The sequence below is a fragment of the Micromys minutus genome (assembly GCF_963924665.1).
Source record: "Micromys minutus genome assembly, chromosome: 1".
NCBI lineage: Eukaryota > Metazoa > Chordata > Mammalia > Rodentia > Muridae > Micromys > Micromys minutus.
Window position 1 is genome coordinate 216,113,146 of NC_137969.1, and position 22,653 is coordinate 216,135,798.

General features: G+C 41.8%; 1 protein-coding gene and 1 pseudogene across 2 annotated transcripts in view; both read left to right on the plus strand.

Moving 5' to 3' along the window:
- Positions 1–22,653, plus strand: part of FRMD6 (FERM domain containing 6) — a 73,927-nt gene that overhangs the window by 10,507 nt on the left and 40,767 nt on the right. The gene's annotated exons all lie outside the window — the stretch shown is intronic.
- LOC308424805 (myosin light polypeptide 6-like) lies at positions 17,760–18,212 on the plus strand (annotated as a pseudogene). The gene has a single exon. The product of its transcript is annotated as a myosin light polypeptide 6-like (transcript).

The window sequence follows — 22,653 nt, forward strand, 5'->3', positions numbered from 1 at the left end:
TTCTAGTGGACCGTGGTGGAGGCATCTAATGTCAACATTCTCTTAGCTTCTGCTCAGTCAACACCTTTTTATTTTTATTACCATTTTGCATGTTTTTTCAGCTGAAGCTTACAAGTCGCTCTGCAGCTAATGGAATGGTTATAATTGACTTGTACCGGAGGGACACCCAAGGCCAGTGTGACATGATTCTGCAGTGCAGCATTTTCCATGGTGGGTGCTGCAGTGTGCCGAACCCAGCAGATGCTGAAGTCCGTGTTAGGTCTCTCCTCTCAGGGACTGTAGGATGCTATCCAGATTTCTTAGCATGGGATTTTTCATGCCAAACCAAAGCTGCATGCCTGAGGCCCACCAGCGAGATTTAGCTTTTAACACTTTTGTTTGCCAACATCTAAAATCTGGGAAATTTGACATTTTAAAAAATTGTATTTTATGCCTTCCCTTGGAAAGTCAGGAATCCTGGCAGTGACCTGTTGGCAGAGCGTACGAGTTTCCTTCTTTGTGTGGGATGCTCCTCAGGGCCAGCGGAGAGCCAGTGTCCACACCAGCTGGACTGGCGCTCCCTGCCTCTGCAGCCTGCTCCGTGCACGAGGCTGTGCGTGTGCGGGGCGTGCGCTCTTACTGGTTGTTTCTTCAGTGCGTTTCAGAGTGTCAGAAGTCTAGTTCAAAGGTCTTCCCCATCGTCCTGTCTGACTGATACCATGCTGCTTCCTCTCCTGGGTCCCCTCTCCAGAACCTGTGCTCTTGCTCCTCACAGCTGGAACCTGGCACCCGCCACTTCGTAAAGACATCTCTGCATGCGTCACCCCAGACCCCTATTCATTTCTTGAAAGCAAAGACCGTATAATTTACTAGTACCAAGAAAGTTTATTTTAGGTACTAGATGAGCTGTTTTGATTTAGCTTCTAGTATGTAGTACTCTAATTACATTGATGGAATAGAGCTGGGGAGTCTGTAAACTCTCCTAAGTTGTACTTTCTATATCTAGTATCCCTGTCCCAGCCTCTGCAGAATCTGCTGAGAATCCATTCGCTGATCCTTCAGTTATCTTCTGTGTTCTGCCCTACCGTATCAGTGTGCGGTGTTTTCAGATAAATGAGTCCTCCTGGTGGGGCTATGTTAATGATGGACACTGTCTCAAGCCTAAGTTCTTCATCCGCGTGACAAATAGTGTGTACAGTATGGTGCCCACTCCTACAAATCTTACCTTATTTATTTATTTTGTTTTTCTTTTTTTTTAATTTATTTTATTTATATTAGTATAATGTAGCTGACTTCAGACACACCAGAAGAGGGCATCATATCCCATTACAGATGGTTGTGAGCCACCATGTGGTTGCTGGGATTTGAACTCGGGACCTCTGGAAAAGCAGTTAGTGCTCTTAACCACTGAGCCATCTCTCCAGCCCTATTTTGTTTTTCAAGACAGGGCTTCTCTGTGTAGCTCTGGCTGTCCTGGAACTCTCTGTAGACCAGGCTGATCTCAAACCAAAGATCTATATGCCTCTGCCTCCCAAGTTTTTGTTTTTTTGTTTTAAAGACAGGGTCTCACTGTGTCTTCCTGGCTGGCCTAGAATTCACCTTGAACTTATGAGTCATCAGTCTGTACCTTCTGGTATATACCTGTAATCCCAGCACCTGGAGGCGAGGCAGGAGGATCTCTGTGAGTTCCAGGGCAGTTAGCGTGCTACACAGAGAAACCCTGTCTTCAAAACAGTAAAAGAAAAAAGTATACAGTGAGCTCTCCGAGCAGGTTCTCTGAGTGTCTAGGGGGGCAGAAGGCTGCCACAGTGACCAGTGTCTGAGCTCCTCTGCCTCCTTCCTTTCTGTTCTCCAGCAACAGACTTTAAAATAATGAGAATTTAAAAACACAGACTCTGGGAGAAAATTAACGAAGATATAATTTCTGTAACTGTCAAAACCAGGGGGTGGGGTCTGAATGTTTAAAAAAGGAAAAACAAATTTCCAAAGAGATTTCTTTGGCTGTTGTCTTTGCAGTATACTTTATGACTCCAGGATTTGTTTGGTGATTCAGCCTGTGTTCAATCCAATGAAAGACAAAAAGGAAATTAGGCTGAAAATGTAAGACAGCTAATCTGCAAAGACAGCTAATGTGCAAACTACCTTGTTTTTATGAATCTATTAGCTATTTCAAAGACATTGACAGTAAGGACTATTCTTTCTCAGATGAGAAAAATAAAGACAAGTCAGCACTCCTCCCCCAGGAGATGTGGGTGGCCCCTTTATTTAGTGAGTCCGAGCTCCTAACTGAAGAGTGCCAGTATTTTCCCATCTGATTTCTTTGGGAAATGATGAGACCCATGGAAAGGAATCAGCTGTGAAGTCTGATGTGTGGGGAGGGAGGGTGTGCAACCATCTCTGTGTGCGCAGATTCCTTCACCACAACCGGAAATGCCTCATGATTTTCTTCCAGAGAATTCTCTGCTTAACCAAACTTACATGAACACAGTGTTAAAGTTAATTTTTTTCATAGTAAGTTGAAGTCAGCTTCAGGGTGCCAGTTTGACATCTTTGTCGAGGAATTCAAGTTATTCATAGAAGGAGTTCTTTTAAAAAAAAATAAATAATAATAACAGAGTTTAAGGAGTGCTACTTCAAACGAACCCAAGATTTTCAAATGTAGCATTAAAAATATTTTTTCCAAAATTAAGAAACAGTTATTTCCACACACAAATCTCTAGTGCCTAAAATTTACAGTACATTCTAATTAAATACATTTAAAATAAAGCCTTTCTAATCACAACAGTTCATTTTCTGAGCCTACTTTTGTTTTTTAGACATCTGAAAAAGGACATTTAGATGATTTTTACTGAATTTTGCAAGTGCTTAGAGAAACATTAAAAGAGAAATTTCCATGAAGTCACAGAGTAAAACCTGATCCAGAAAGCTAATTGAAGTGACCCAAGATAGAGTAGAAACCCCTCTTTATTCCTAGCCTGTGTGTTCTTAACTAGGCCTGCTTCCAGAGAAGTATAGAGTTAGGAGCTTGGGAATCAGAATGGTACAGAGAGAGCTCTAAATTAATACATTTTAATGTATGTCTTAGTTAGGGTCTCACTGCTGTGAACAGACACCATGACCAAGGCAACTCTTTTTTTTTTTTTTTTTTTTTTTGAAGAAAATGTCTGGTTTATTAGCACTTATAAAGCTAAATAAATATAAAAACAGCAGAGGAAAAAAAGTGATCAGAAGCACAATTTTCAAGTTGTACTTTTTCTCATTGTTAAAGTTCTGTGTTCAAACTAAAACCATGAGTCTGTAAACAGCAGAGTTCATTTCAGATTGTTCACCCATAGCAACAGGTCGATAATACATTCCTAACTATACTCAACTGTGTATTTTTACTAAGGATTTGTGGGAAACTTTTTCCAAAATATAATCTAGGTCACAAGACCCAGGTTTGGGATTTTTTTTTTTTTAAAACTTAGGCTAAAGGTTGGTGTGACTCAATAAATGGCTAAGACTTGAAAATTGGTAGAATCTGAGGCCGCTAAGACATATGCTACTCTTTAGACTGCTCTATTTTTATACTCACCGTTGGTATGTATTTAGTTATCATTTTCATGGTCTGTGCTCAATAGTGTGGTAAGGAAGAAAGGTGCGTTTTGGGAGTGTGGCAATACAACCAAATTCATCCTTACGTCCTGAATATATCAAGTCTAGTCTTTATTGCTGTAAACTTAAGGAAGAAAGCTCTAACGCCACTGTGTGGGGGTTGAAATAAGAACCAAAGGAAAAGCAGTTTCCTCCACCTCCAATAAGCAGGAGCTGCTGCTCTTCAGGAAGGAGGACAATGCTGTGGTTGTACAACATTAATGGCCATGGCACAGACACTGTGTCAATCTGATACTCAGAGCTCAGCCCTGTAGTCATATTGATAACAGTCACTCCAGGAACTGAGGAGGAATGAATCCAGACCCCTCCAACCAGAAGCAGCTCAAGGCAACTCTTATAAAGGACAACATTTAATTGGGGCTGGCTTACAGGGTCAGAGGTTCAGTCCATTATCATCAAGGCAGGAGCATGGTAGCATCCAGTCCAGGCACACATGGAACTGGAGGACTGAGGGTTCCACTTCTTGTTCCAAAAGCAGCTAGGATGAGGGTCTTAAAGCCCATGCCCTCAGTGACACACCTACTCCAGCAAGGCCATACCTCCCCAAGCCAAGCATCACTATATATAATCTGTTTTTTGTTGAATAGACATTGCAATAACATTTTAATTGCCTAAGAGATTTTTGAAATTTTGTTTGAGGGCTTGTGGGATGCCTTGGGGTCAGCCAAACTGCATTTTGGGGTGCCTCTGTCCTGGTAAGACAGTGTGGTGGTGACTCGTTTGTGTTTTCTGGTGTTGTGCAGTGATACTGTTGTGAGGTCTCTGTGGCTTTGCAGATAGGCAGCAAGCAGCTTGACAACAGATAGACCCTGTCCTACTTGACTCCTTCCCTGCCACCTGGAATACACTGGGTCCTGACCTGTGTCTAGCAGTGTCACTGGGACTTTATTCCTTTAGAGCAGTGTGAGGTCGTTCAACTAGCATTTGGGTTTACACCTTTAGCAAATCACCATGTGACCTACTGACCTATAAGTGGAACAAACAACTACAGGGAATGTGTTCTATCCTAAGTCTGACACATGAGTGAAATCTCTGGCCTTGTAACAGTGATACATATCCAGCTCTTAATATTTGCATTGACAATAAATAGAAAATTTGTTCCTTAAATATTCAAAAGACCATAAGTAGAGGCTGAGCGTTTACAACTACCAATAGAGGCTAATGAGAAATTGTCTGTGATTTCTCAAAGTAAGATCAGATGTCTTGAAATGTCTGAGATTGGGGATGTTGTGTCACAAAACTTTTCCTGGAGAGATACAGCGTGTCTCACCCCAGATACAGAACCCACCACAGACCAAAGTACTGATACCACCAAAGCTCAACGTGGTGAACCAATGAGTTTTATAGGGTTACTTACAGGAGTATGGGTGAGGGGTTACTTGCAGAAGCAGAGCTGACTCAAAGACAGCTGCATCACCAAAGCCTACTCCAGCATGGCTGACAGCTCACAAAAGCTGGGAACCTAGAAATTGACCTGGAAGCAAAGTACAACTCCTAAGGCGCAAGATGTATATTTAATGCTTACATTTTCTAAAGAATCATAGAACTGAGTCTGAAGACTTCTAGTAAAACAAAACCTTTGAGGGGTTGATGAGTGGAAGCCTTTATCTTGTGCATCAGCTCCAACAGCAGAACTCAGTGCTCTAAGGACTATGCTTTCCTACCACTGTTCACGTTCTTTGATAAAATAATTACAGTATTTGAAAACTGGGGCACAATGTTTTCGTCCCTATATGCACTCTTTTTTTTGGGGGGTGGTAGGTTCTTACTGCATAGCCTTGGCTACCTTGAAAGCACTACTCTACTCAGAGCTAGCCTCTAACATGCCACAATCCTACCTCAACCTCCCAAGTTCTTTTGGTACCTTAAAAAAGTCAGTTTTAGTTTCTGCCAGGTACTAGCAATTTACTTTGTTCAGATAATGTTGGTTTTACCAGACTTTTATTTCGGTCTAACTGAAGTCCACCTTTTCACACATTTTCTGCTTTTCTCAATGGCTTCAAGTAGACACAGAGTTCTAGATCATTGACCTTTAACCACAAAAAGCAAAGTCCTGTTTTTTACACTGTGGATCCTTCATTTAATGCAGCTGTTACCTTGTTACTTTACTGAACTGACTAAAAAGGGAATGCAACATGCAGTGTTTGAAATGACTATACAGTTAAGGGTTAGACATTAAGTTCAGGAGCTTGCTCTACTCTTTACAGTGTCATAAAAACTGGGATGCAGAAGGCTATGACGCCTGTAAGATGAGTTAACTACTGTTCTGTGCAAGTATTTCTACCACATACCTCCTATGGGACATTCACTCACAGATCACTTTGAGAATGAAAACATGGGTGACTCTTCTCAACATTTGTTTGTGTGCCAGAGATTTGGCTGAAATTCAGAGATGAGCCTAGCACAGGTCAACCAGAAAGCAAAGGGAAGCAAGTTCACACAATGCTACATACAACTGTTCTCCTGTTTTTGTTTGACAAAAAAATAATCTTGTATTTGTTCAGAATTCTTGCTCAGTGGTAACTTTGGAGTCTTTGTTTTATGAAGTTACTGGTGTCTTGTCTTTTGGGGTTCTGAGCTGAAGTGGAACCCAGTGCTGGACAAAAGCCCGAGACTGGTGATCACCAGCCAGCCTCGTAACTTTCTTTAACTGTACTGGGGGAGGGGGGTGTAGAAGCTCATGGCTTCTGGAAACTTAACACTTTCTTGCTTATTCTGTGGCTGAAAACCACTGGCTTCTTTAACTCTTTGTGAGTAAATAAGTAAGTACTGGGGGAACTTAACTCTGTGTTTAAATAACAAACGCTAGGGAAACTTAGCTCTGTAAGAATTCTGAACAGATAGATAATTTCTTTGTTACTGTTCTGTGCTTCAGTAAGCACTAAAACAAACAAACAAAACTCTTAATACTTAAATAAATGCTGGGGAAATATGAAAAGGATTTATTGCTAATACTCCTTTCTCTGGTGAGTCAGCCAGAAGCATCTTTCTGGACAGGCAAGAGGCTTGGAGCTTGTTAGCTCTTTTGAACCAGAATGAAAAGAAAAGAAAGGAAAAGAAAGAAATCACTCACACAGAGAACACACACACACACACACATTGGGTGAAGTGAAAAATGCTGCACCACTTTTCTTTATTGCTTTCAGCCTTTTTATAGCTTTTAGACAAAAAGTTCTCTGTGTAAGAATTACCTTATAGATAAAATGTTACATAAAGGGGAAGGTACAGAAAGGTATCAATAACAAGTTCAAAGCGGTGTTTTATCCTTTAAGTTCATTATAAGCTCAAAACAACAATTTTTACATAGCCTTGCCTTAATAGTGCACACTTGTGGCTTCCTCCTTGAACCTAAATGTTTTTCCTTAAACACGAATTTGTCTCAAGCCTATTTTTCTTTTTAGTGTAATTATGAAAGCTCGTATTTTTTTATTATGCAACTTTTACTTACTATTATGAGAAGTGAGCACATTCTTTTCCTGATTTTAACTTTATTATATCTTTCTAGCAATACAACTAAAACCATCTCTCAAAACTGTCTTCCAAAGATCGTTTGAATCAAATCAGGGATTTCTATAAAATCATTAATTCATCTAAGCAGCATTAATTCATGAAAGTTCATCTTTGCTATGATCTGTAAGAAATCTGCTCATTAGGGTGGGCTAATGCCCAGGAATCCTTACACTATGCAATGGTGACAGGAAAGGCATGTCAGTTGTAAAAAGCAATCCTGAGATGAACTCATGGGCCTTGCCTCTCAGCGCTCACCCATCACAGACCATGCAAAGATGATGGGCCATCTCCAGAAAGGTCACCTTTTAACCTTGGCCTTTGATGGCTCCTGACAGGAAGTGGTTTGGATTTTCTTTTGTTTGTTTGTCTCACAAAATCACCAGAACTTTCTGCATTTCAGTTCTAAGGTTGAGTTTAAAGCTCAGGGTTTAAGATAAAGCCCTGGGTTTACCAGTTGAGTCGGTTTTACATTGTATTGATTCATTTCACATATAATAAGATGTTTGAGTTAATAACTGATACTTAACATATAAACACTATTGGATATATAGATGCATTTTTAAACATTTTACCTTTCCTATGACAAATTACATATATGAAAATAATGTTTACAAATTTTAAATGGATAATTGAACTTTGGCAAATGTATTTATTTACTCAGTAACCAACAAAAAAGTATAGAATATCTTTGTCAGCACCAGCACCAAGTGTTTACTGTGGCCCCATTTTCACTAAGTCCCCCTCCCCCCAATTTCTTCGTTCACCTTGCTTTTATACATGGTCTCTAATGTCATTTAGTATAGAGTGTTTGAAGGATATCAAGCTTTGTTAGGGATTTTGGTGAACATGTTCATGAGTGATTTTTTTTTAAGACAAAGCTCTTAGTGCTTTGAATTTATTGCCTATACAGTAGTTCCTTTTGCCTTCTTGGGGAGCATTCAGCTGTCACTGTTGACTCATTCATTCCCCTACTGATGAAGGATATTCTCATTGTTCTATTTTGTAGCCATGATAAACTTACCATGAATATCCACATTTTTTCCTGTCTTAGTTGTGTACATACAAATATGTAACCTTAATAGAAACTGTCTAGTTGTTTTTGTAAAGTGCCTCATGCCATCTCAGTTCCTATCAACAATGATCCAGAGTTCTTCTTGCTTCAAATTCTCGCCGAGTCTTGGTACTGTTGGTCTTCTCAGTTCTGTGGTTACGCAGGGTGACTTACATGGCTTTTATTTTCTTCCTAGTGACTAATGATGCTGACCATCATCTCAAACATGTATTTGCCCTCACATATTCTTAGCTGCAATAACTATTCTGATTTATTGGCCATGTTTTTAAAAAGCTGTTGGCTTTATTTAGTCATAAGAGCAACTGTGTTATGTTTTTTAGGCTTGTTTTGAAGCAGATGTTTAATTTTTTTCCAGTTTGAAGATTTTTTCCATCTTTAAGTTAACTTTCAAAGGACAAAGTTCTGTGAAGGTTTTATTGTTGTTTTGGCTATAATGTTCTTTGTGTCTGTGTGTGTGTGTGTCCTAAGAAGGTCACAAAGATCCAGACATTTTCTATAAGTTCCAGAAATTTATCTTTTTTAAGTTTAGATCTATAACTCATCAGAAGTTAGCTTCTGTGTAAGGACAATGATACATTTTTTCCATGTAGTTTTGATACTGTTGATAAAACTGTATTCCCCATTAAATTACTTGAGCACTTGTGTCAGAAGTTAGATAACTGTATGCAGGTTTTAGTCCTGCACTCTTTATTCTGTTTTGTTGAATATTTCTGGTTTTGTGCAGTTCCATCGACCTACACACATACCCTCAGGCCCACATTGTACGACTTTGCCTACCGTATCTTTCCCAAGAATTCTGTGAATGAGATAGTAAGACCTACTTTGTTGTTTTCAAACTTATTTTAGCTAGTTTTGGATCCATTTGTTAATTTTTCATAGAGGAAAAAAAAACACTGCAAGGTTTTAAAACTTTATTTTTAAATAGTTTGAGACCCAATATAAATTCCAAGACTAGTAGTTCCATTGTGGAACCCTTTGATGGCCTTTCCACTTGGAGGGGGAAAAAAATCTCATGACCATATAAACTACGTATATGCTTCCAAAACCAGGAACTTGACATAAGACTATTCACTATGCTAGGCTTCAACTGTTCACTATGCTATAGGCTTAGACTATTTGCTGTGCTATAGGCTTAGACTAGGTATAGTTTGTCCTGGGTTTTGGGAGGTTGTTTGGGTTGTGGTGTAATTTTTCGAGACAGGGTTTCTCTGAGTAGATCTGGCTGTGCTTGTACTTTTTCTGTAGACCAGACTAGACTGAAACTCAGAGATTTGCCTGCCTCCACCTCCGCCTCCCGAGTGCTGGGATCAGAGGCGTGCACCACCATGCCCAGCTTCATCTCTGCTCTTTATGTTTTGCAGGATCCAATACAACAAGTTTTTTTAAGGGGTTTTTGTTAAGTATATCCATGAAAGATAGTGGTCATTTTGTTTGTTTTTCTTATAATGGCAAGGTTTTGGGAAATGTTGGCCTCATAAAGATAATTGGGAAATGAATCTCTTTTATTTCCTGAAAAATCTGTATAGAATTGGCTTTTTTTATTTTACTTTTAACATAGAGGATAGTTGGAGGGACAAATTTTCTTTGTCAAATTTTTCTAGAACTTTGATCTGTGTGATAGATGCTGTGTTCAGATAGTATGTTTCTCCAGTGGGTTTGTGTCTGTTGAGACATCTGAACATTTCAGCTATGTCGTTGAATCTATCAACTTCAGTTGTCTATAACTGCCCCAGTCACCATATTTTCAGACTCTGTTCTAGCCTGTGAGCTACCATTTGGTCTTCTGAAGATTAGTTTGGAAACTTCTAAGGTATTTTGAGAGTTGCCTTCAAACCACAGCTATTTCAGATACTTGCTATGGGGAGGGCCTTCAGAGTAAGCCCTCTGTTACCACACTTGCTGCAGGGCTGTTCTCCCTGGCTAGTGGAAGGAGTCCTTCCCAAGCCCCATGAATTTGGGACTATTTGGTCTATGCTCTCTGAGAACTCTATCTCTGGCTTTGTGGGAGTTTACACACACACACACACACACACACACACAGAGAGAGAGAGAGAGAGAGAGAGAGAGAGAGAGAGAAGAACCAATCAGTACTTGGCCAGTGAGTTCCAGCATTCCCCCACCCCAAATCTTTGTGCCTCTATGTTCTCTTTGGTGTTCTGTGCTGCCCCAGGCCCCAGATGCCTCTACCACTCTGACTCAGATCTCATCATTTTGCTCTCTGGCTGATTTTGAGGCATGGTTCCAGCAAGTGCTCATCTGCTGTGGAAATCTGTTTACAGGTCACCTGGTGTATCACACAGTTGCCACGGTAAAGCTGAAATGAGGAGCTGCTGCCAATGATCTATCACTAATGTTGATGGCCTTGAGTTAGTCTCTGTGCACTGGTAACTTGGGAAACTGCCACTCTTTACCCTCAGGAAACCATTCCCAACCCCTTTATTATGTTCGATTGGAAGATGCTTTTGAGAGAATGACTTGTCAAGAGATTGTCTGATTGAGACCTCTATCGAAGGTGACATGACACCAGATAACGTTTTGAAATGTTATGTGTGAGAAAGAATTCTCACCAGTTCTCCATTGACAGAAAGCTGATCATTACATGTAACATGATTAACTCATTCCCCATCCCCAGGCGCTGGCCTTTGAAACTGGGTCCTAACATAAACCCTAACCAGTAGTTCTGCCTCTGGGCCATATCCCTAGGCTACACACATACCCATCCATCCACCCATCTATCCATCCATCCCATCCATCCATCCCATCCATCCATCCATCCATCTATCCATCCATCCATCCATCCATCCATCCATCCATCCATCCACCCACCAGGCTGGCCTAGAACTCACAGAGATCTGCCTGCATCTTTAGTACTGGGACTAAAGCTGTGTGCTACCAGTGCCTGGACTAAAGGCATGCGCCACCACTGCCTGGCCTTTTTTTTTTTCTTAATTATTAAAGAAATTTAATTGTGTTCTGTGTGTGTATATGTGTGTGTGTCCATGTGTGTTCATGTGTGTCCATGTGAGTTCATGATTCTTGTAGAGTAGGAGTAGGTCTCAGGAATGTCTCCTTCCACTGTGGGGTGCCAGGACTGAACTCGGGTTTGTGCATGAAGCTCTTTTATTCACTGAGCCATTTTACTGGATCAAGTACTTTTTTTACTTTTGGTTCTTTTGAGACAGGTCTCTCTATCTGGCTCTCGTAGAACTCATTATGTAGATGAGGCTGGCTTCGAACTCACAAAGATCTATCTGCCTTTGACTCTCAAGTACTGAGACTAAAGGTGTGTGCCACTGCTGGCAAGATGCATGCTGTTACTTAAAGCATTTGAATGCCTTTGCTTCTGACTCAGATGAAATGGTTCTGAGGCTACAAGCAAGAGCAAGGCTTGTCCTGGTTAGGATTGACGGAGTTGATAGGGTGGCACTGCATCACTGGTGATGGGCACATCGGTCCTGCTGTGAGTGACAGCTGGCCACAGATGAGCCACCCTTCCAGTTCACCCAGGCTGAAAGTCCTTGGCTCATCTCAGGAAGAGTTGCCTTTCTGGTGTGGTCACAGTCTTACGAAAAAAAGTACAGAGCTAAGGTGGGGTAGTTTCTAGTTTTGTTTGGCTTGGGACTTTTTAAAACTGTAACCTTCAAGGTTGAGGCATATGGTTCCATTTTTCATGGAAGATTAACCATGTTAGTGCAGGGTAAGGTGTGATTCTGATTTCCTTCCTCCACACCCTTTAAGAAGTAGACTGGAAGTCTCTCACAGCATCCGAGGGTGATTACCGTAAGAAGGAATGTGCTGTTCAGAGGGAGACGCACACCACACTGCCAGGACTCCAGTGACAGGTGGGTCAGAGCGGGGCAACTGGACTAGGCTGTTCCTGACTCACGTTAGCCCTCAGCCTCACATACCGTAGGGGACAGAGGCTCAGCTCATGCTGTTTCCATCCCCTTAGAAGAAGTGCATAATAATTGCATTGCCCTCGATTTGCATCTAATTTCAAAACCCTGGTGAAGAAGAGTTTTAGAAATAAGTCCTGTGATAGGCATTGAAGGGAGCGGTGCCCCAATACTACCCCACAGGTAAGCCTGAAATGAAAATAACATTTCAGCTGGTGGACCTGTTGCCTTCCAGAAGCTGAAGGAACTGGCTGGTGGGTTAGAGAGAGCTTCAGGTGAAGCTTCTCTAGGGAACAATATAAGGGCCGTAGCCTGACTTACCACCATCTCCCAACAGCCACTTAACAGTGACACAAACCACCTTGATCTCCACAGAGCAGACCAGCTCATGAATTTGATGATACTTTAGGGACTTTTAACCAAGGCTTGGCTGGGACAGATGTGTTTGTAATGTGTCTGATAGAGAATCCCTGTGTGAAAATAGCTATGGAGATTATTTTGTGGAGGTGTAAAAAAAAAAAAAAATAGGTCATGCATAGAGCAAATGCTTTTATCATTTTTCTTGAGTGCTTTTTAAACCGTAAATCACCGTTTCGTCGGTGTATGACAGTCTCCAACTCATGTATTCAAAGCAAAATCCCCAAGGGGATGTAAAATAGGACTTCATAGCAATATAAAGCTTTGTTAGCATGTTTTCCTTTGAAGCCTGTAGGTTGTGCTTTTGATCTTTTCTCAAAAGGATGTCTGTACCCAGACAACATGTGCACAGGTCATGTGTGTATGTATGCATGTACACAACCATACCTTGTGGAACTACCACATGTCTGTGTAACCGTCTACTCTCACTCTCATAGTTAATATATATAGGAATAAAGTTGAATTTCTGGCATGTCAGAGTCTTTCTCTAGCTTTGTAAGATAATTCTGTGGTGGCCAGGTTTTTTATAAAGGCGTTTTATTAGCATTTGAATATGTTTGACATAGTTAAATGCTTCTAAATGTTTCTTAACTTTCTATTAAATTTATAACTATTGTACTTCCTAAATGATTTAAATTATCTCCATTGTCCTTTTAAAGCAGGGAAGGAAAATCCTATAAGGAAAAGCCCAATCCACATTGACATGGTTGTTTGCTCAAGTGACAGAGTTTTTTGCCTGTCAAGTTCCCAAGTTCCACAGCTGTGACGGTTTTGCTGGTTGTACTTTGTTACAGGGTTTCCATTTAGTGAGGATTTCGCTGGTTGTACTTTGTTACAATGTTTTCATTTAGTGTACTTACAAACTCAAGACAGGAACATACATGCTGTCACTAAATGGTCTCCTAAGCTTTCATTAATACTGGATGCCCTTTAGGCTGTTTTTTAGTTTCAAAGCCGGGACAACAATTATGTGGTAGGTGAAATCTTTTATAATAACTTAGAATGTGATTAAACTGCCTGCAGTTCTCAGTGGTCCACATTGTGAAGTGTGGCAGGCTTGTATATCTTTTTAACAATCGCCCTCCAGTGTGTGGTTGTTGTTATCGTCAGTACTCTTGGATTGATTTCACCTTCTAAATTGGAAGCTCACACATAGAAAAGAGCTCAAAGTGTCTTATATAATTTTTAATACAATTTTGAGTTTAATCATTCCTTTCCTTCCCTTGGTAGTCTTGCTGTGTGTCCTGTCTTCCTAAACGAATCATTCTTTATTTTCGTCTGTTTTTGAACTTGTTAATCATAGTGATTGAGTCATATCTTTCTATTGATTTGATTTTTTGCATCATCTTTTGAGATTCATATTTGTTCATTTTTAACTGAATTCATTCCTTTCCCCTGTGAGTGGTTTGAATGCTGAATGCTTTGCTCTTGGCAGGGGATGTCTCTGTTTCCAACTTGTATGTGTATCTCTATGAGCAGCTATTCAATGATATGGAAAACATGTGGTATTCCAAAAACAGATAGCAACTTTTCAGGTGTTTCATTCAGTCTTTCTTGAAGGCATTCTAATTTTGTTCTCTTTGGACAAAAGTATTTCAGGAAAAACATCAAAAAGTTAATGTTATATATATATATCAAATAATGAAAATTTCACAACAAAATTATTATTTTTAAAACCATAATTCCTGTGTCAGATGGAATTGAGTGCAAGTCCCGTGAATAAAGGAATCAAAGATTTCATTGTAGAAATTAGAAGCAGATGCTTCCCAGTCCAGTGTTTTCCCTGAGAACAGCACTTTTTGTTGGCTGTGTCAGGCTGGAAGTTCATCTTGGCTGAAAGGAATGTTTGTGCCTCAGTGCTAAGCCTGGTAGGACTTTTGAATGCAGCATGCTGAGGAAATAAAGGTTTCTGTGGTTTAAAATTTGTGAATTTTTTGAATTGCTTTTGACCTCTCTGCTGATTGCCTACCCAACCACACCATCTTAGCTTCCCCTTGGTACTCAATTTTAGTTCTAAAAGTGCATTTTCTTCAGAGGAAGTTGACTCTACCTCCATCTAGAAGCGAACTTGTTCCTGCTTTTTGGTGGGGCATCGTGACCCATGACTCTTAGCTGAGTATTATTGTTTGCTACCACATTCTAGTTAAGCCCCTGTCAGTGACACCAGCCTTTACATGTCAAGGTGTCCAGAAGAAATTAGGTCCTAGATAACATTGGGTGTTCTTCATCAAATCCACATAAGTCATTGGCTTTGTATGTTCTCCTTAAATTATTTAATGACTTTCATTACTTAACAACAGTCAGGGTTTGTGTCATACTTACCATAGGCCTTATAGTTCCCTACAAAGCATGCACAGAAAGGTGTTGGGATTTACCCCAGTCACACAGTTGGCAAATAGTCAGAAATCAGTGAACAGAGTCAGAACCAAGCTGTTGTTGGCTCTAGAGTCCAAGTTTCCATGGGATGTTTTTTTGACCCCTGCAATTTGGGGAACCCAACCAATGCCTTCTCATTGTGTATGCTTTAATAAAAATTGATGTAACAACAGAAGTATGGAGACCTTTTAAAATGCTCTTTTGTTGAGAGTGTTGGCGAATGTGCTTAGAGGAAAAGACAAGATATAATCATTTTGTCTATAACTCTTTTAGATGTTCAAAAGGCCGTGGTCAATACTTAATACCTGTGGGGAAAGAAAGGATTTATTTGTTTGCTTGCTTGCTTGTTCATTAGTGTTTGAGACAGAGTCCTACTCTGTGGCCAGGCTGCCCTGTAATTCACTGCATAGCTCAGGATGGACTGAAACACCCAGCAGTCCTCCTGCCTCAGCCTACTGAGTGTTAGGATTGCAGTTATGAGCCAAAGGCTGTTTAAGGAACATAATATTAATCTTAATTACCAAGGAATTTCTTTGCTTTTTTTGGCAAGCAAGTCTAAAATAAATTGAGCAAGCTTCACTGGCTTCCCAGCGTAGACATGGAGCTGTTCCAAGCATTAGCAAGCTAAGAAAAACCTGTCCCCGGAAAAGGATGAGGCCCCTGCTGACCAGAAGCAGAGGCAGCAGCTGCTGACCAGCCAGGGGCCGGGAGACAGGCTTTCTAGACCTGCACCTGCACTGTTTAGGGAGCAGGAAGGATGGTGTTTGTTTCCTTGAAGAAGTTGGCAGATGGGACAGGATGCGAGGGAGGATGTTCTAGGCAGAGGGAACAGCGTGGTAAAAGCAAAGAAAGACAGTCAGATGAGTCACAGTGACCCAGAACACGAGTGACGGAGGATCACAGTGCCTGGACTGCCACGTGTTCCAGAGAGCCACTAAAGAATGCAAGCACAGGCATTATCCATGACCAGAGGTGCACTTCCGTAACACTGTAGCATGTGAGAATGTGGTAAGAAACCCTCCTGGTCCGAGAATGAAAATCAGGTGAGAACAGCAGTTATGGAGCAGGTCATCAAAAGGGTGGAGTACAGGAAGAGGGCTGTTATTTTTCCTTTCTAAGATGGTTTTAAAGATTTATTTATTTATTTTATATGCATACACTATCTGTCTTCAGACACACTAGAAGAGGGCATCAGATGGCTGTGAGCCACCATGTGGTTGCTGGGATTTGAACTCAGGACCTCGGAAAAAACATTCAGTGCTCTTAACCACTGAGCCATCTCTCCAGCCCTCTAAGATGATTTTTACACTCAGATCTTTCAAGCACTGAAGATGACTCTTTTATTTACCCCTTTCTCCCACCCCAGCCTTTGTGTTTTAAAAGATTAGCTATCAAAACAAATCAGGTTGTCTGTTTTATCACTATGCCATGTGAAACTGTTCTTCAACTAAGTATTCAGATGTAGGAGTGCTATTTAACTGAGTGATTTAATTTTCCCTGGGGTATGACTGGGGCGAATATGGCATTTGTGCCAGGGTTTTAGAAAGAGTGACAGATGGCCCTGACTCCCTTTATGGACTCCAGGATCACAGCCCTTTCAATCACTGAGCAATAGAATGATGCTTGTCCCAGCAGTCTAGGAAACAGGCATCTAAGTCTGCTTCGAGGGATATGTTGTTAGTCTTTAGGGCAAGAAAAGTCACGCGGCTTCCCCGAGTACCACAGCTGCCTTGCCATTTGCTTAACCTTCTCACTCAGGCAAGTGGAGTGGGGATGTTGCAGGAAATAGTGATGAGAGGCAGAAGTTGGGAGCAGGAGTCAGGATATCAACAGTAGAGCTCGAAAACATCAGGAAAGCTAGAGCCAGTGATCGTTTGAACAAGTGTGCCTGCTCATTTGATAGCAGCACTTGGCATTTAACTAAGATAATATAGTATTACTCTGTTATTCCTACTGCGTTAACGTTGGCTCCTCACAGAAGAGTCCTCATGAGCTCTGATGGCCAGAATTTAGCAGTGGTCTGAGGGATGACAAGCACACACGCTGGTCATCTCTTCACGTGACATGAGAAGATGGAATGCTTTGGCACCGAAGGCTTTATGAGTACCTGTGGACAGGACACTCGATAAGTTTCCCATGTCGGAGTGTCACGCTGGGAATTTTTGCTGCTGTATCTACATGGGTGTTCCAAAACTCGAAAACCTCTAGAATCAGAAACACTGTGGTTTCAAGCATTTCAAATGCAGACTATTCCGCTAGTAATATTTTACCAAGCACCAGGGTGCTCAGGTGCCAACTGCACTTACTTATTGGTTTGGATTCCTGCGTTGCTCCTGTAGACATACTGGAAAGGTGCATAGGGGCTCTGGCTGGTGTGGGTGTTTGTGATTAGAAAGAGCTGTGGCAAATGGCTCTTCCTGACCACATCTCCGATGCACTTTGGTTTGCAAGCACCTTGCCATGTAAAGACATCGTTTCTTCATCCTTGCTAAGATGCATACTACTTCACCAGATGTGTTTGATGCTTCAGTAGGGTTATTGTTCCAGAGGTTCACTTATTAAATCCGAAGATGTGAGTATCTTTATGACAGTTACTATAGATAATGCAGTATATGTTGTGGTGATTGGCCACACCAATGATGCAGGACAGTGTGTCAGCTGTTTTATCACAAATTGACAGACTTGTTTGGTCCTTCACATGCTCTTCTCAAGTCAAGAAGCAACTACCTCATTAAACCTTGAGACCAGAGCAATCTGCTGTCCAGTTCTTTTCTATTCCTAACTTTGAGGTGCAGCAAATCTCACTGGTTAAATATAATCATGAGGAAAAGGTTCGGCAGAGCTCTGCGGCCGAGATGTGTGACTTCACCGAGGACCAGACCGCAGAATTCAGAGGCTTTCCAGCTGTTTGACCAAACAGGCGATGGCAAGATCCTGTACAGCCAATGTGGGGATGTGATGCGGGCCCTGGGCCAGAACCCTACCAACGCCGAGGTGCTCAAGGTCCTGGGGAACCCCAAGAGTGATGAGATAAACGTGAAGGTGCTGGACTTTGAGCACCTCCTACCCATGCTGCAGACTGTGGCCAAGAACAAGGACCAGGGAACCTACGAGGATTACGTCGAAGGCCTTCGTGTGTTTGACAAGGAAGGGAACAGCCCGTCATGGGTGCTGAGATCCACCATGTCCTAGTCACACTGGGCGAGACCATGACTGAGGAAGAAGTGGAGATGCTTGTGGCCAGGCATGAGAACAGCAACGGCTGCACCAACTATGAAGAGCTTGTCCGGATGGCGCTGAATGGCTGAGGACATTTATGTATCCTGAGCCTGTTCTTGCCCAGTGTGAGATTTCTGTGTGGCCACCAAGGCTCCCTTATCACAGCACCTTGCCCCGCCCATCTGGTTTCTTTTGGATGTTTGCCTTCACCAAATAAAATCTGCTCTCTTTGCAAATATATATATATATATATATATATATATATATACATACATATATATATATATATATAAATAATCATGAAATGACCACAGGTGGGCAGGAGAGAGAGGCTAGCTCCCACAAAGAGAAGAAATTTCTTTTAGCTCTCAAGATGTAGTCATTAGCAAAAATAAGTTATAGATCCACATATGACCAAAAAGTGGTGCGCCCACTTTCCTTATATTACGCAAAGCCAGTTACGTTACTTGGCATAAATAGTATACAATAGTATACAGTGTGTACGTGAAGCATTTCACTTAGTGAGTGACTGTTCCATAATCTTTGCAACAATCTTATGTCAAAGGTTAGAGAAACAGTGGCAAAGTGGTTTGCCCGGTGGTTAAAGTATCCCAGACAGACAGACTGACAGCCATGCATACCGTCTGGCAGATTCTGTTCTTGAGCAAGCAATTGCATCATGCTCCTTTTTTCTAGACTTAACCTTTCTAACTTGCATTCTAGAGACAGAATAAGCCATTTCCCACATACTAACATAGCAGCCTATGAGGTTACATTTAATAATTGGTTTAATGGCTTGGCTTGCCCCTTACCAGCTATATGAAATAGGCTCTAATTTTTTTTATTTGTTCGTTTGTTTGTTTTTACCAAAAGTGTGGTTATTTACCAAAAGTGTGGTTATATTGCTAATAGCACCGTTGCCAAATTAGGTGGCAACTGTTTTTTTTTTTTTTTTTTTTTTCTTTTCAGTTATTGTTTGCAGAGACTCCCCCATCCCTACTGCTACCCCCACACCCAGCTACTGTAATTCATTACAAATGGACAGTACAGTAAACGTGCATGCAGCAGCATGGCTCTGCAGAAAAACATACTGGGATAGGGTTCTTCACCCACACATTAATACTCAAAACAGAATGGCCCTGGGGACTGGAGAGATGGCTCGACAGTTAGGAGCATTGACTGCTCTTCCAGAGGTCCTGAGTTCAATTCCCAGGAACCACATGGTGGCTCACGACCATCTGTAATGAGATCCGATGCCCTCTTCTGGTGTGTCTGAAGATAGCTACATAAAAAGTGTACTCATACATAAAATAAATAAATCATTAGAAAAACAACAGCAACATAGGATGGCCCTTTGCTGCAGAAGGCTCTCTTGTGAGTTAGTTGCAGAAAGCTCTCTTGTATGTTTGTTTCGCTTAAATAAGTTTATTTGGCGCTCTTAGAAAGTAGTATTGTCTGCAAAGTGCAGATGCCAGAAGTTCCCAAAGTTTCATTCACCTGGGCTCTCCCCCTCCCTTCTCCGTCTGCTCTGCTCACGGTGAGTGTTCATCACAGAGTTCATTCCCCACTGTCTCTTCAGAGAGAAGTTTTAAAACACAGCATTGGTCTTTAAATGAAGTAAATGAGTGTTACTACACAGAAAGAGGTAGGAAGTAAGTTTTGGTGAATAAATGGATTGGGCAACCAGTTAACTTCTTATAGGATGCTCCTTATTAGAGAGATACACTCAGCAGTTGCCAGTGAAGGAGACCAGAAGGAACAACTGGCTTTCTTGTGGGAATTCCTGAGGTTTCTGGCCTCTGAGAATGACACTTGTAACAGTTCAAATGCTATGACACCTCCCTTGTTCTTTCTGATCTTCCCCTCAGCAATGGCATTCTTCTCAGGAATAGTCCGTATCACAGAGGATTTCCAGCAGGCTCACAGGAAGCAACCCAAAGATGGCTACTTCCATCCTCGCAATTATATAACGAAGGTCTTGGAGGAGCCCCGTTTTGCCTAGCGTTATATGTTCACCTCATATGTAGATGAAGCCTTCTGGTCAGAGAATGGGGTGCCCTGCTTGGCCAGTAGTGGGTCACACCCTTCCCTATCCTATCTCGGAGCATCCTTTGGTCAGCCAGCAAGCATTTGAACACACCCACCCATACTCACCCGCTCTTCTTACAGAATTTCAAAGGGGTAGTGACCTAACACAGTGTCCCTGCCCCATACACAACCACTTCCCCTTCCCAGGATAAACCTGCAGTAACGTAACCCAGCTGCTGCATCTGGCAGTGAAATGGAAGGCTCTTTATGAAATGACATATGGCTCAGTGGTGGCTGTTCTTCTCCCTACCTGGAAAGGCATAGCTACTAGCAAACAAGCTTTCTTATCTAAAAGTAACTTGATACTGAATGCTTTATATTCATTATAACATCTCACTCAGCATGTTAGGAGGCCACTGTTACAGATCTTACAAACGAAGACTTGGTCCCAGATTAGAAGATGTACATGGTCACTCGGCTGGTATATTAGGATCTAGGGCTAACGGATACTCTTTGCTGTGCATGCTGTAAAACTCCCAGAGACCAGCTCTGGGATGTGTCCTCACCCTTTCCTCAGTGCGCCCTTTCCACTAGAGCAAGGTTGGGAAGTGCAGAAAAAGAGCAAACAGGAAACAGATGTTCTTCCCAGAGCATTTGGCTGCAAGTGCTCAGTGGCCACCAGATACTTTCTTCTTAGGTGCAGTTGTCACTACAAAAACTAGCCATGGGGCTGGAGCAATAGTTCAGTGAGTAGTTAAAAGCACTTACTGCTCTTTTAGAAGACCCAGGTTTTGTTCACACACCTACATGGCAGCTTATACCCCTCTGGAATTCCAGTTCCAGGAGTCCCAGTTAGTTATGTTTTCTGGCCTCTGAGCACAGGACATGCAGTGATACACATGCGTACGTCTAGGTAAGCACCTGCACACATAAAAACGGGCCATAGACAGACACTGTTCCAATTCATTATCCCTCTAACTAAATGGTAAAATTCAGTTTTGTTGCTCTCAAATATCTCTTGGAAGCAAATGACACTTTTAAAATCCTGTATTAGGTAGACTATCCAGGAGGATCACAGGTCAGATGTCCTGTTTCCAGGTCATTACGCATATTTTCAGGTCTTTAGAGTAGAGAACTCCTTGGACCATGTGCCCAGTAACAGGAGTGCATGTGCCTGTCTAAGCAGCCTGATAATTCCTGTCCAGTCTTGTTCCTGAAAGCTGAATTCCAAAGCTGTATTCCATGACTACAAGCTATGTTCATCTACGAAGTTAGAAAAACTTGACTTTTAACAGTTCAGGACAGATTTTTTATTCCCTCTTTAGAATTAAGTTGCTTGTTTTTAATTAAAAAAAAAATCACATTTGAACGTCTGTTCAATTCTCAGCAGCCATGTCGGGTGACTTACAATTCTCTATGCTCCAGCTCCAAGAGATCTGACTCCCTCGTCTGCCCTTAGTAGACACTGCATTCGTGTGCTTACACAGCCTCACACTTAGTTAAACACAATTCTTACATGCATTTAATAAAAAGTGACAATGGATAATTTCACCCCCTGGTAAATTTTGGCAGTGCCTGTTAGCATTGTAGGTTGTCAGGACTGGCAAAAGGAGGGGCTTCTGGCTCTTAGTGGGGAGAAGCAAGAAGCAGCTCGCATACATGGGATTCAGGATGAAGCCTGTGCAGATACTGTTCGGCCTCCAGTAACAGAGGTCCTTGAGTTAGTTTATTTTCTCATTGTTGTGACAGAGCACCCTATAGAAGAACCTCAGAGGAGGAAGGGTTTATTCTGCTTCACAGATATAGAAGGAATAGCCATTCTGCAAGGATAAGATTGGTGGCAACATGTGGTAGTGTCCTCTATGGTGGTGTAGCAGGGGAAGACAAAACAACCAGGGGTGGGTGCAGCCTCCTTTTCTTAAGTACTCTTCTCTTCGAACTGTGCCTTACATCTCAAAAGCTCTATAGTGTCCCCAGAGAGTGCCACCAGGAGCTCATGTGTACCTGGAGGATCCATTGCACATCCAAATCATGACAAGCGCCAAGGCTAAGTGGAGTCTTCACTGGTCAGGGATGTGTGCTGTAAGCAAACCGCCAACAGTTAATGAGTATTATTCCACATGTCTGGCCTTGGTGATACCTCGTGGCCCCACTCCACGATCTGAATAGAGAAGACAGACAAGAAAAGGCGGAATTTGAAGTGGCTGAGATGAGTGTTCCTACAGAGGTGATGCTCTGGTACAAGAACCAGGGTGTCTGCATAGGTTGGTGTTCTGTGATGCAAGCTCCTAGCGTGGCTTGCTCACACAGCACACCTAAGTTCAGGAGGATGACAACTGGTTCCTTCCTGGGAAGCATGACAAAGGTTCTACAGTGCTTAGCACAGTTCCCAACATGCAGCAGGTGTGTAGCAAATGTTAGCCCATCAGCACCATTACTTCACCCTTGCCGAGCAGTAAGTGAGCCTTCACATTTGTCATTGTCTGCCTGGAGATTTACTGA